The sequence below is a fragment of the Syngnathus typhle genome, linkage group LG21, assembly GCF_033458585.1.
Source record: "Syngnathus typhle isolate RoL2023-S1 ecotype Sweden linkage group LG21, RoL_Styp_1.0, whole genome shotgun sequence".
NCBI classification, from domain to species: domain Eukaryota; kingdom Metazoa; phylum Chordata; class Actinopteri; order Syngnathiformes; family Syngnathidae; genus Syngnathus; species Syngnathus typhle.
In genome coordinates, this window is record NC_083758.1 from 1235730 (window position 1) to 1248695 (window position 12966).

The 12966-nt window shown below is 47.1% G+C and overlaps 4 non-coding genes across 4 annotated transcripts; 1 reads left to right on the forward strand and 3 right to left on the reverse strand.

The window, feature by feature from the left end:
• Positions 1 to 1513: 1513 nt before the first annotated feature.
• On the reverse strand, positions 1514 to 1704 carry LOC133145886 (U2 spliceosomal RNA). The gene has a single exon (XR_009711133.1). It is a non-coding gene; the product is annotated as a U2 spliceosomal RNA (small nuclear RNA).
• A 4998-nt stretch (positions 1705 to 6702) lies between these two features.
• LOC133145962 (U5 spliceosomal RNA) lies at positions 6703 to 6816 on the forward strand. Its single transcript, XR_009711203.1, has one exon. It is a non-coding gene; the product is annotated as a U5 spliceosomal RNA (small nuclear RNA).
• Positions 6817 to 7215: 399 nt separating this feature from the next.
• LOC133145927 (small nucleolar RNA U3) lies at positions 7216 to 7433 on the reverse strand. The gene has a single exon (XR_009711172.1). It is a non-coding gene; the product is annotated as a small nucleolar RNA U3 (small nucleolar RNA).
• Positions 7434 to 10154: 2721 nt separating this feature from the next.
• Positions 10155 to 10346, reverse strand: LOC133145751 (U2 spliceosomal RNA). Its single transcript, XR_009711001.1, has one exon. It is a non-coding gene; the product is annotated as a U2 spliceosomal RNA (small nuclear RNA).
• Positions 10347 to 12966: the final 2620 nt, after the last annotated feature.

Here is a 12966-nt window from a genome sequence, read left to right on the forward strand (position 1 = left end):
GTCAAAATGCATCACTGATGAAGAGAATCAGGATTGCACAGGCAGAAGGGCTGGACTAGAAACGTGAACTGAGGAAATATGTAACTATTTACAGGAGCATTGAACACCCCACGACAGGGAAAAGTCCAGCTGAACTTCTTTTCAACAGGAAAATGAGAGGAAAGTTGCCTGACCTCTCTGAGTCCAAAACAACGGCTCTAGATGTTCGTGACAGGGATGCTGAACAAAAAGGGAAAGCAAAGCTTTATCCTGATGAACGACGAGGAGCCCAGTACTCAAATGTGGACATTGGAGACACAGTACTGGTACAACAGGACAAACAGGACAAATTCACAACACCATTCAATCCAACCCCACATAGAGTCGTGAGTAAAACTGGAAGTCAAGTGGTAATTGAATCCCCAACTGGAGCTCGCTACCACCGGAATACCACTCACGTGAAGAAATACCAATCATATGAGAATACTGAAGGACATGACACACCGAAGACTTTTACTGAAGGGGAGGAAAATGTACTGAGCAGAAATGTGGACAGTTGCAACCAGACACCACAAGAGGAAGCTCAGGAACCTGAAATGAGGCCCCAGAGAGTCAAAAAGATACCAGCAAAGTTCAAAGACTTTGTGACAAAGTAAAAGTAAAGGGTTGTGTCTGAATATATTGTTCACTGTTTAAGAGAAAAAAATGTTTATGGGTTACATAAGAAAAGTTAGACAATACAATGTTCGGTTAGCAAAAGATGATGATGTAAATTACATGGTCAATATTAGTATGTGATGGTACAGTTTATTTCTAAGGAAAGGGGGGATGTCATGTACTGATATTGTACTGTGGGCCTACGTGATGACGTAGTGAAGGAGTGACGTTCAGGGAAATGAATGTGCAGACAGAGCGGCAAGTTGATGGCCCTCTGTTTCATGAATAAAAGTGATTAAAGACATCGGTTCGGGTCCTGATTAAATTCAGAGTGCATTACCTAATAAAGATATAAGGTGAGTGTCAGGGTTTTCCAAAACTATCTTGATCATATGATTATGTTGGAATGTATGTAACCAGTAATGAATAACCTTGGTAGATTAGTTTTATGCTTATGTTGGTGTGTAACCAGTAATAAATAACCTAGCTTGTTCCATCCTACACAATGTCGTAAAACATCCCCTGCCCTGCTAATCTAGAGGTCAAGGGCCTTTTTTACTTGTCTATTCAGTCTATGGTCACCCCCACCCTTTTTCTCTTAATAAAGATGGTCTTGTGGGAAGCGAGAGTCAGACGTCATTCGATCATTGCTGTACGCACAGTGACGAATGGACTCTCCGCCTGCAGGTGCCCAAAACGACTAACTTGTCTCCGAGTGGTTCTTGCAAAATAAGTTAGAGTGAGCACCACTCTAACAGTGAGCACACAACATGAACTTGAATCAAATCCGATCAAGACGTCGTTGACTTTCTGCTTCATCCTGTGAGAATGAAGCTAACGGATTGTGATGTAAACTACTTTTTATTTGCCCAGTAGAGGGGGGCGCACCGCTCCTGGAGGTACTGCAATACCAGGTTGATGCATAGAGTGGACGGAGCAAGCCCCTATACCATCTCCCTGTTGCGAAAATCCAATATATACATGGTCCCCGGATAGGGAACGTATCAGATATTAATCTGATAAGAACAGATACTACACCTGGTCTTAGCCAAAAGGCCGAGAAGCGATGTACTGAAACTGGTCTGAGGAAACCACTTAAATAAAGAGACTGTGGTGTGCAAGGACTGGAGTCGGAGGCGGAGTGATAAATGACGGTGCCAACGGCAGTTGTTTTAATGACATTTATAATTAGCTTCTCTCAACCACGGGCCGACTCTTTTCCCTTCGAGATCCTAACACACACTCCTCAAACAGGAAACTCCCACACGTGTAAAACATCCCACCGGAACTCGGCAACGTGAACTTAGGTTCCGGGTGAATTATGTCAACCCACTACACAAGCCCCCCCAGAATTCACCCATAGTCAAAATCCCCGCGCCGGAAAGGAACGACAGCCCGACCACAGCGGGTGTAGGTGGCAGGGGCTGGCAGGGGGTCAAGGGTAGGGGGCGCCGCCGGAAAGACCGCTGGGCTGGACGGTCGCGTTGTCGGTCGGGCAGGCGGGAGCTCGGTCAGGTCGGAGGGGCGAGGCGCTGGGGGGCGTCCGCGGCGTGGGGCCTGCGCCAATTCCAACGTCCGGGAAACATCCACGTGGGCAGGCTTAATCCTATCAACCGAGATAGTCTCAGGCCTACCGCCGATGTCCACGACCATGCTCTTACTCCCGTGCTGCAAGACCTTAAAAGGCCCGTCGTAAGGCGGACGCAACGGCCCGCGGTGGGCGTCGTGGCGGATGAACACAAAATCCGCCGAGCGTAGGTTGGTGGGCACCCGGGAAACAGGGGTGCAGTGCCGTGACGTGGGGACAGGTGCGAACGTCCCGGCAACTTCCAGCAGGGAGGACCGCTGCCCTGCCGCCGACCAAGGCGTTGTGGCGTCTGGAATGAAGTCCCCTGGAACTCGTAGTACCTGGCCGTAGACGAGCTCAGCGGACGAGGACTGCAAGTCCTCCTTAGGGGCCGTCCTGAGGCCCAGCATGACCCAGGGAAGTCTGTCCACCCAGTTGCCATCCACCAGACTGGCGCGTAGAGCAGCCTTCATGGAGCGGTGGAACCGCTCGCACAGCCCGTTAGCCTGGGGGTGATAAGCGGTGGTGCGGTGCAGCTTGACGCCCAGGCCTCCAGCAACCACATTCCAGATCTCGGAAGTAAACTGTGCACCCCGGTCCGAGGAGAGGTCTGAAGGTGTTCCAAAGCGCGCGACCCATGTGCCAATAAACGCCCGGGCCACGTCAGCAGCCGAGGTTGAGGAGAGGGGGACGGCCTCAGGCCAACGGGTCGTCCTGTCCACCATGGTGAGGAGGTAGGTGAAACCATGGGAAGGGGGGAGCGGGCCCACAAGGTCGATGTTGACGTGGTCGAACCTCCTCTCGGGGACAGTGAACGGCTCCAACGGGGCCTTGGTATGGCGGTGCACCTTCGCACGCTGACAAGCCACACACGAGTCGACCCAGGCCCGCACGTCCCTCTTCAGCCCTTTCCAGACGAACTTCTGAGCCACCAGCCTCACGGACGCTTTTCTGCCAGGATGGGACAGGCCGTGTATCGCCTCAAAGACAGCCCGCTGCCAGCCGGCAGGGACAAGTGGTCTAGGCTGGCCGGTGGAGAGGTCGCACCACAGCCTGACTCCTGAGTCGCCAACCGCGACCACCTCCAGACGCAGCCCAGTGTCAGAGTCTTTGAGCGACTGGATCCCAGGATCTGAGGCTTGGTCAGCACTCATACTTGAGTAGTCGAGCCCCAGCTGAACCGTGTGGACGACCGCTCTAGAGAGGCAATCGGCGACCACGTTGGACTTGCCGGCGATGTGTCGGATATCTGTGGTGTACTCAGAGATAAATGACAGCTGACGCTGCTGGCGGGCGGACCACGGCTCAGCCACCTTGGACATAGAGAACGTGAGGGGCTTGTGGTCGACGAAAACCGTAAACTCACGGCCTTCCAGGATGGAGCGGAAATGGCGGATCGCCAACCAGACGCCGAGTAGCTCCCTGTCGAATGTGCTGTATTTGCGCTCCCTAGGGACCAGCTGGCGGCTGAAAAAGGCGAGCGGTTGCCAGGCGCCACCAACCCACTGCTCAAATACAGCACCAACTGCGTAGTCAGATGCGTCGGTTGTGAGGGCGACCGGGGCTCCAGGCGACGGGTGGACCAACAAGGTGGCCTGGCACAGCGCAGCCTTAGTATCCTCGAAAGCTTTGATTTTCTCGGGGGTCCAGTCGATGTCCTGGTTGGGGGTCTTACCCTTAAGGGCCCCATACAGTGGGTGCATGATGTGGGCCGCCCGGCGTATGAATCGGTGGTAGAACGTAACCATCCCAAGGAACTCCCGTAGCCCCCGGGCCGAACGTGGGCGGGGAAAAGCGGAGACTGCTTCCACCTTTGTCGGCAAGGGGGTGGCCCCATTACTGCCGATGAGATGCCCAAGAAACTGGATCGACGGCACCCCGAAGACGCACTTCGCCGGGTTAATGATCAGGCCATGCTGGTCGAGCCTTGTGAAAAGGGCCCGCAGGTGTGCCGCATGCTCCTCCTCCGAGGAGCTGGCGACGAGGACATCGTCCAAGTAGACGAAGATGAAAGGCATGTCCCTAAGCGCAGAGTCCATCAACCGCTGGAAGGACTGGGCCGCGTTTTTCAGGCCGAAGGGCATCCTAAGAAACTCGAAAAGCCCGAAAGGAGTCACCACCGCCGTTTTAGGGATGTCAGCAAGGTGCACCGGGACTTGGTGATAACCCCGCACCAGGTCCACTTTGGAGAACAGGTGCTTCCCTGCTAGATGTATCGAAAAGTCCTGAACATGGGGGACCGGGTAGCGGTCGGGCGTGGTGGCATCATTGAGGCGGCGGTAGTCGCCACACGGGCGCCAACCACCGTCCGGCTTAGGCACCATGTGGAGTGGGGAGGCCCACGGGCTGTCAGAGCGGCGAACAATGCCAAGGCGTTCCATGCTGGCGAACTCGGCCCGAGCAATTGTCAGTCTCTCCGGGTTGAGCCGTCGGGCCCTAGCGTAGATGGGGGGGCCTTTGGTCTCGATGTGGTGCTCGACCCCATGTTTAGCTGTGGTGGCGGCAAAAGTGGGCCGTGTAAGGCTGGGGAACTCTCCGAGGAGTTTCTGGTACATGTCGCCCTCGGAGAGCGAACTGGAGAGACCCACATAATTCCCCTCATCGCGGACACATGCGAAGGAGGAGAAGGTTAACGCGTCCACCAGGCGGCCGTTCTTAACATCCACGAGCAGTCCGTGGGCGCACAAAAAATCTGCGCCAAGCAGGGGGAAGGAGATGTCGGCAGTGACAAAGTCCCATGTGAAACGCTGACCCCCGAAACATATGTCCACAGTCCTTGTGCCATACGTCCTGATGGGAGTGTCGTTGGCGGATGTTAAGGGCGGGCCGTGCAACCCTCCAGCAGCGTCGTCCACTGTAGCCGTCAGGACGCTTCTCTGGGCGCCGGTGTCACAGAGGAATCTGCGACCAGAGAGGGAGTCCTCAACGAACAGCAGCCGGTTCTTTTTGCCTGCGGTCACGGCCACTACTGAGCGCAGGCTTTGGCGTTTCCCGTCGTGTCGAAGTTGCAAGGGGAGCGGCACCTTTTAGCCTTGGCGCCAAAACGTGCATGGAAGTAGCACAAACCTGTGCTGGTGCGGCTGTCAGTTGCAGCGCGTCCTCTGCCAGGGGAAACGCCAGCGCTCGGGGACGTGTAGCTGCGTGTTGGGGCCAGCACACCAGGGGCGAAACGCTGGGTGGCCAAGTAGAAACGGTCCGCTTCCTCCGAAAGAGCACGCGGCTCCGTAATGGTCGTATTTGCGAGGGCCGTTTGGACGTGCGGCGGCATATGTCGCAGAAACAGTTCAATGAAAAGAAAATTCGGCTCTTCCCCACCCAGCAGGTTTAACATCATCTCCATGTGTTCAGAGGGTTTGCTGTCCCCCATGCCTTGAATAGCAAGCAGGCGCCGGGCTCGTTCGGATCGCGACAGTTCAAAAATCCTGAGGAGATAAGCCTTGAGCCCTGCATATTTATCCTGGGCCGGAGGGGAAGTGATGAAACTTACGGCTCTGGCTGCGGTGGAGCTTCCGAGTGCCGAGACAACGTGGTAGTAGCATGTGGCGTCATCCGTAATTCCCCGGAGGGCGAACTGAGCCTCCGCCTGTGCGAACCATGCACGTTGCTGCAGAAGTCTCCCAAAACTCAGGGAGCCTAAGGACGGCGGAATGCGCCATGCCGTCTCGCTCGGTATTCTGTTCAGTCCCGGAATCCTCAGCGGGACTGATGTCAGGGTCACCAGTGTGGTGTGCAAGGACTGGAGTCGGAGGCGGAGTGATAAATGACGGTGCCAACGGCAGTTGTTTTAATGACATTTATAATTAGCTTCTCTCAACCACGGGCCGACTCTTTTCCCTTCGAGATCCTAACACACACTCCTCAAACAGGAAACTCCCACACGTGTAAAACATCCCACCGGAACTCGGCAACGTGAACTTAGGTTCCGGGTAAATTATGTCAACCCACTACAAGACTACCAATTCAAGTTACGGTTTAAATATATCGACTCATACTAATGCTTCTTTTCCTGCGCATCACGTGATTCCCGTTTCTTTTTGTGGTCAGGTGCGGAAGTCAACGCTGCTGCCATCTAGCGGTGTAACGGCATATACGCTTTAACAAATAATAATCACTCGCAGGGCACACAGAGACGAAAAACCGTCCGCACTCGCACCTACGGGCAATTTGGAGCGCTCAATGGGCCTATCATGCATGTTTGGGGGAAATGGAAGGAAACCAGAGTGGAGAACGTGCACAATGCAAACAAACAGGTCAGGGAGTTGGAACCGAACGCAGCAGAGCAAGCATGGACTCACAACGACACGTTTAGAGTGTAAACGTTTCCATAGAATTGCCAAACACCAAATACTTGTTCGAACTATACATCTTAGTTGAGTGTTAAGGCCTCCTAAATTTGGCAAATATATGAAGATCTATTTTTATTAAAAGGAAATGGTTGCTAGTGTGACACCGCCTGTTACTTTGGTGAGACCAGCCCGTTTGGACAAGCCGAAATCAGTTCACTCTTGTTTCTCTTCAGATCGTATAAATCTTTCGCCTTTTACTAAAGATTTCCGTGGGGAGGAACAACAAGAGTATATCTCAATTTTTTGATGCTCTGCGAAAGCGGAGCTTCCTGTACTTGTCAATGGAAAGTAATCAAAATTCCTGCTTTGTTGCCATTAATTCTGCCATAGCTTACAGGTAACATCCACCCATTCAAATATAAAACTATCTAATATGAGCAATAAATTAAAATATTTTCTACTAATTATACTATATGTAAGGGACAATAAACAATTTAGCCATTAAAATATTTATTATTAAAGTTAATTCAGATTTGTGTCGAAGTTGTAAAGATTTAAGCCGTGTAAATGAATACAGCCATAAGTACTTCAGTACAAAAGTACTTCAGAAATACATAACAGGCTTTTGTTAGTTGAACTAATACGACGATACTGTTAATCGACTGAGTTGAATATCAGGAGTACGCCACTACATTATCTTAATTTTTATTTAACCAATTTCAAAGAACTACTCTGATCATGTCCCTCCCCTCAATGCTCCACTAGGAAGCATAGAACGCTCATCAAAAGTGGAGAATCTATGATATAAACATCATTATTCTCCGCTAGCTTCACGCTCAGGAAGGAACATCATTTCTCATCATCATAGTTGGCGAGACCGTTCATTTTAGAAACACATATCTCAAGTTAATAACTATAGAAATGATCCCTGAAAATATAGTCTTAATTCATCAACGAGGGGCGGCGGGAAGTCATCTGCGAGTGTACCATTTTTACCCAGAGGGCAACCACGACTAGTAAAGGACTATGTTTAGATTGTAGGGGTGTAACGATACATCGATACACATCGATTAATCGATATTATGCTCTACGATTTATTGGCATCGATGCTAAAGGTAAACATCGATTTATATCGCCGTGTTTGACCTCGGACATTAGACGCGACTTTATTTTGAAATCCAGTTCATTGTTGCTTGCTTCCTCTTCCGGGAGCAGGGAGCAGTGCGCGGCGTTGTTGTGTTGTGAGCAGAGCAGGCACGTGAAAGGGGAGTCGACAACTAGTACGCGGCTCCTGGGCTGGTGCTATGGCTAGTGTCCAAAAAGACGAGGAAATTTGCTCCCCTTTAGGCTTCAAGTCATTCGTTTGGAAGCACTTTGGATTCCAAAGAAAAGATGGCTCAACGGACAAGACACGTGCAGTTTGTAAATCCTGCCATACGGTGATCAAATATTCAGGGAGCACAAATCTCGCCGCACATTTAAAGAAAAAACACGACATCAAAGCTAAGTGTTAAAGTAAGCAATTTGTATACTACAATACTCTTGTAATTTCCTAAATAAAGAGTTTGCAGTACCTTGTGGATTTTGCGTATGAATTGTTATAAATCAGGATATTGTTCTATATTTTTTATTAAAAAAAAAAATATCGATCGTAGAGCACTATATCGCGATATATCGTGATTGAATCGCAGCAGGCTTTAAGATATCGGCAAATATCGTATCGAAGTTCTTTATATCGATATTATATCGTATCGTGACAAAACCCGCGATTTACACCCCTATTAGATTGTATTAGAAAGAGTGCCGACGTCATTAGGGTATTTGGCAACACAGCCATCATTGGCTGAGCGCTCGATCACGTACCCACGATCCTTTGCGTCAATGTTTAGAACAAGCAATTTTTTTAACACTTGTTGTGTTACAAGTATACTTGTTTAAATTGTCTAAATTGTAAGGCTTTAAAACTGACTGTGTATACTAGGCTTTTGTTTTAAACATGAAGGCTTTTATTTAAAAACGACCATGTAAAGTAAAGGTTTTAAAATTAACATAGAGGCTTTTAAAAATGCCTATGGTAGCCAAACAATCAACTTTACATTGCAGACACGTTTCAGAATCCACCCGCCGTGAGTACTGATAACGCTTGCAGACACCAGAGAGAATATTTTATATTGCCCATCCATCCAATTTCTGTACTGATTCTCCCCACGGGGTTAGTAGACGTGCTGGAGCCTATCACATAGGGATGGGCGGATCGATACAAAAGTATCGATATATCGATCCAGGCTGCTCATTTTTGAGTATCGATCTCCCTAGCTAAAATATCGATACTTACAATTATTTAATTATATTTTTCCTCATTTTTTTCTGCTCCAATTTGACGACTTGCACTCATGCTAGCACTACTTTTTCTTCCGCCTGCTGCACCGGCGTGTCCTGCTCTGCTTTGCTCCCGCCCCCTTTTCTCACAAGCCAAGCCCTCCTCCTCCGCCTCCCGTTCCAATCCAAACAAACACAAACAAGCATGGCCACGGCGGCGGCCCAGTCCGAACGCAAGAGAAGTCTGGTTTGGGGATATTATATTTTACTTAATAACAACGAGGCAAAATGTGAAATATGTCACAAAACAATTAAATATTGTGGCGACACCACAAACTTGACAAAACATTTAAGCAAAATTCACCCCACGGTTCATGAAGAGCTGCAGTTGAAACGTGCCGCAGACACTAAGGCAGCGACGGAAAACCCTGCAGCCACACCGAGGCTAAGGTATCAAAGTACCTTAGAAGCAGCGTTTCAGAAAGGCAAGACATATCCAGGTATCAGGTGCTAACCAAAAATTGTAAGCATTTGTGGTTGATGTGCTATTTGAAGCAATAATTACTACGCTTTAGTCAGTCATTTATAAATAAAGTTTTCCCCTTTTCAATTTGTGGTCGAACGCCATACGTTTTATTTGTAACTCCACTTCCTATAAACAACACTAAAGTATTACAATATTAAATGTAAGTATCCGGTGGCTTTACAAATTGATAGTTTTGCTGCTCATGACGATTAAGCCCTGCATCTCTGTTGGTACCATGTCTCTTTTTAGATTATACTAAAAGACAAAACTTTTTCCCAACAACAGAGAGAGAGAGAGAGAGAGAGAGAGAGAAAAAAGTAAAGAATAGCTCCTTTTTATTAAAGTTATATTATTAATATGCATATTCCACTAATGCACTAATGTCTAAAAAGGTTAATAATTCACGTGACGTAATACTTTTTTTTACAAAATTCAATAGATGACTCTCCAAGAGCAAGAATGCCACTGCATTTAAATCGTTTTTTGGGCGGGAAATTACACTTCCGGTATCGATATCGGATCGAATATCTGGTATTTTGGGTAGGAAATACTTGGTATCGGATCGATTCCAAAATCATTGGTATCGCCCATCCCCACTGGACATCATAAACTGGTGGCCAGCCAATCGTAGGGCCGATATGTTTTCTATTTTGTTGTAAAGGATAGAATTCTTCTGCTATTCACATTTAGATAAAGGTCATGAACTTGATTGAATCAAACCCTTTCAAGACGTTATTGACTTTCTGCTTTATCCTGTGAGAATGAAGCGAACCGATTCTAATGGCTTCCTGACTTAACTATCCTTTATTTGACCAGCAGAGGGGGGTGCACCGTTCCTGGAAGTACTGCAATACCAGGTCGATGCGTGGAGTGGACGGAGCAAGCCCCTAATTCCATCTCCCAGTTCCAAAAATCAATTTAATATATGGTCCCCGGATAGGGGACGTATCAGATATTAAACTGATAAGAACAGATACTACACTTGATCTTAGCCAAAAGGCCGAGAAGCGATAACCTAAAGTTGGTCTGAGAAAACTACTTAAATAAAGAGACTACCAATTCAAGTTACGGTTTAAATATATTGAGTCATACTAATGCCACGTACCGACCACCGTAACAAACCTCAACTATTAAGAGTTTGGAATGATAATGCATCACCGGGCTGTTTTCAACCTGTGCATCGGTTGCAGATTTTTGTGTGTTCGTGGAGGTTTAGTGTCACGTGGTTCACGTTGACCCAATAGAATAACGATGAACTGAGCTCCTGATGGGAATAGCTTTTAATGACCAACAAAACGAATTGGTCATTCGCCAAAAACAATCGGATCTTTGGATACATTTCGGGACCGAAGGCAAGATAGCTGTTTGACGAACATTTTGACGGGAAAAAAAACACGCAGCAAAAAAACACGCGGCCCACTTCGCCAAACTACTTCCTGTTTCCTGCTGTGGCAATTTACATTAACCCTCGAACGCCACCATCGCAGTGGAGGTGAATCGCATTCCAATCCACGCCAGCATTTCTTAACACTCATTTGAGGAAATTACCGTTTTTTTCCGTGTATAGTGCGCCCCCATGTATAGTACGCACCCCTAAGAATGGCATGCTGATGCTGGAAAAAAGCTTGTACCCATGTATAATACGCACCCAATTTTTATGAATTCTTTTTAAAATTTTTTTTTTTTTTTTTTTTTAAGTCCCAATGATCGTCACACACGCAGGGAGGCAATGGGTCCCATTTTTATAGTCTTTGGTATGGTCTTAACTAGGCTGGATGTAATTTTTTTTGTTGGCGTTGATTTCTCCGACTGCCCGTAAACGCACCACCGCGCTCCGTGCGCATGGAGCGTGTTTGAAGTGAACAGCAGAGAAGAAAGGAACAAGGCAAAGTGTTGTGAAATAAAATATTACCTGTAATACGGATTTAGGTAGAGAACTGAACTCTCGCTCTTTATATAGCTGACGTGTCTTGCTCATCCGTTCTGCGCATCTGTAATGGCGGCCTCCGTATGATATCCGGTTTGCGTGTGTGCGAGAGCGAGAGAGAGCGCGCGAGAGAACGCTCAACCGTAGCGCGCCGCCGACCGCCCAACTGCACCGGGCTGGTCGATTATTGTGACAGAGCCGTCGCTGAAATTTAGAAGATATTTTTAAAGTCCTGATGTACTTTCTAAAATTTAAGTGGACCTCAGTGCGCACTGCGCAGGGAGCTTAATTTGGTGCGGTCGCGCAACCGCAGCGCGCCGGGCGCTCACTGTCGCATTGCTTAAAGAGCGCCTTTGTGTTTTAGGATGAACAGCAGAGACCAAAGGAACAAGGCAAAGTGTTGTGAAATAAAATATTACCTGTAATACGCATTTTGTTATTTGCTGATTGAAACTGCTAATTAAACTGTGAATTGAAACTAATAGGAAGAAAACAACTCTCGCTCTTTATATAGCTGACGTGTCTTGCGCATCCGTTCTGTGCATTTTATTTCACAACACTTTGCCTTTCTTCTCTGCTGTTCACTTCAAACACGCTCCATGCGACCGCAATGCTCTCGTATCAGACGCTTGCTCGATCACCTGCTCGTTTGCTGTCCCGTGCGCGCACGAAGCGCGGTGGTGCGTTTACGGGCAGTCGGAGAAATCATCGCCAACAAAAAAAATTACATCCAGCCTAGTTAAGACCATACCAAAGACTATAAAAATGGGACCCATTGCCTCCCTGCGTGTGTGACGATCATTGAGACTTAAAAAAAAAAAAAAAAAAAAAAAAAATTTAAAAAAAAAAATTAATTTTTTTTTTTTTTTTTTTGTACCCATGTATAATGCGCACCCCAGATTTTAGGACAATAAATTAGTTAAATTTTGCGCACTATACACGGAAAAAAACGGTACGATCGTCTTTTGTTTCCCGATTTGTGTTGAATAAAAATCTGAAATTACACATTTGAAAATAACACACGGAAATCGGATCATTTCCATTTCTCTCATACCAAAAGTACACGGACCAAGACATACAACTGTTTATACGTTCAAAACTCACACTCAAAATAGTTGCCCAATCGATAGGTGACGCTGTTTGAAATATCAGGTATCCATAATCCTGTGCGCCAACAATGTTTCAAGGAAAAAACACATTGATGAACACAAAATACTCGTTTAAACTGTCTATTTAGGTTGAGTCCTTCTAAATGTAGTAAATCTATGAACGTCTATTGTTTGTATTAGAAGGAATGGTTGCTGCAATTTCACCGATCGCCTTTTACTAAAGATTTCCGTGGGGAGGAACAATGAGAGTTCATCTCAATTTTTTGATGCTCTGCGAAAGCGGAGCCACCTATACTTGTCAATGGGAAATAGTTAATAGTCCTGCCTTGTAGTTATTAATTCTGCTAAAGTTTACAGACCAAATTGGTTAAGCTTTAGGGACAGCTTTTGGTGACATCCACCCATTCAAATATAAAACTATTGATTATGCATTGAGCAATAAATTAATATATTTTCCACAAATTATACTATATGTAAGGAACAATAATAGGAGCCATTTAGCTATTAAAGTATTAATATAAAAATACCCTCGTAAATACCCATAAACTGATGCTTTGCTTCTCTTTCTACTGCCTCCACGCCTTTGTTCACCTCCT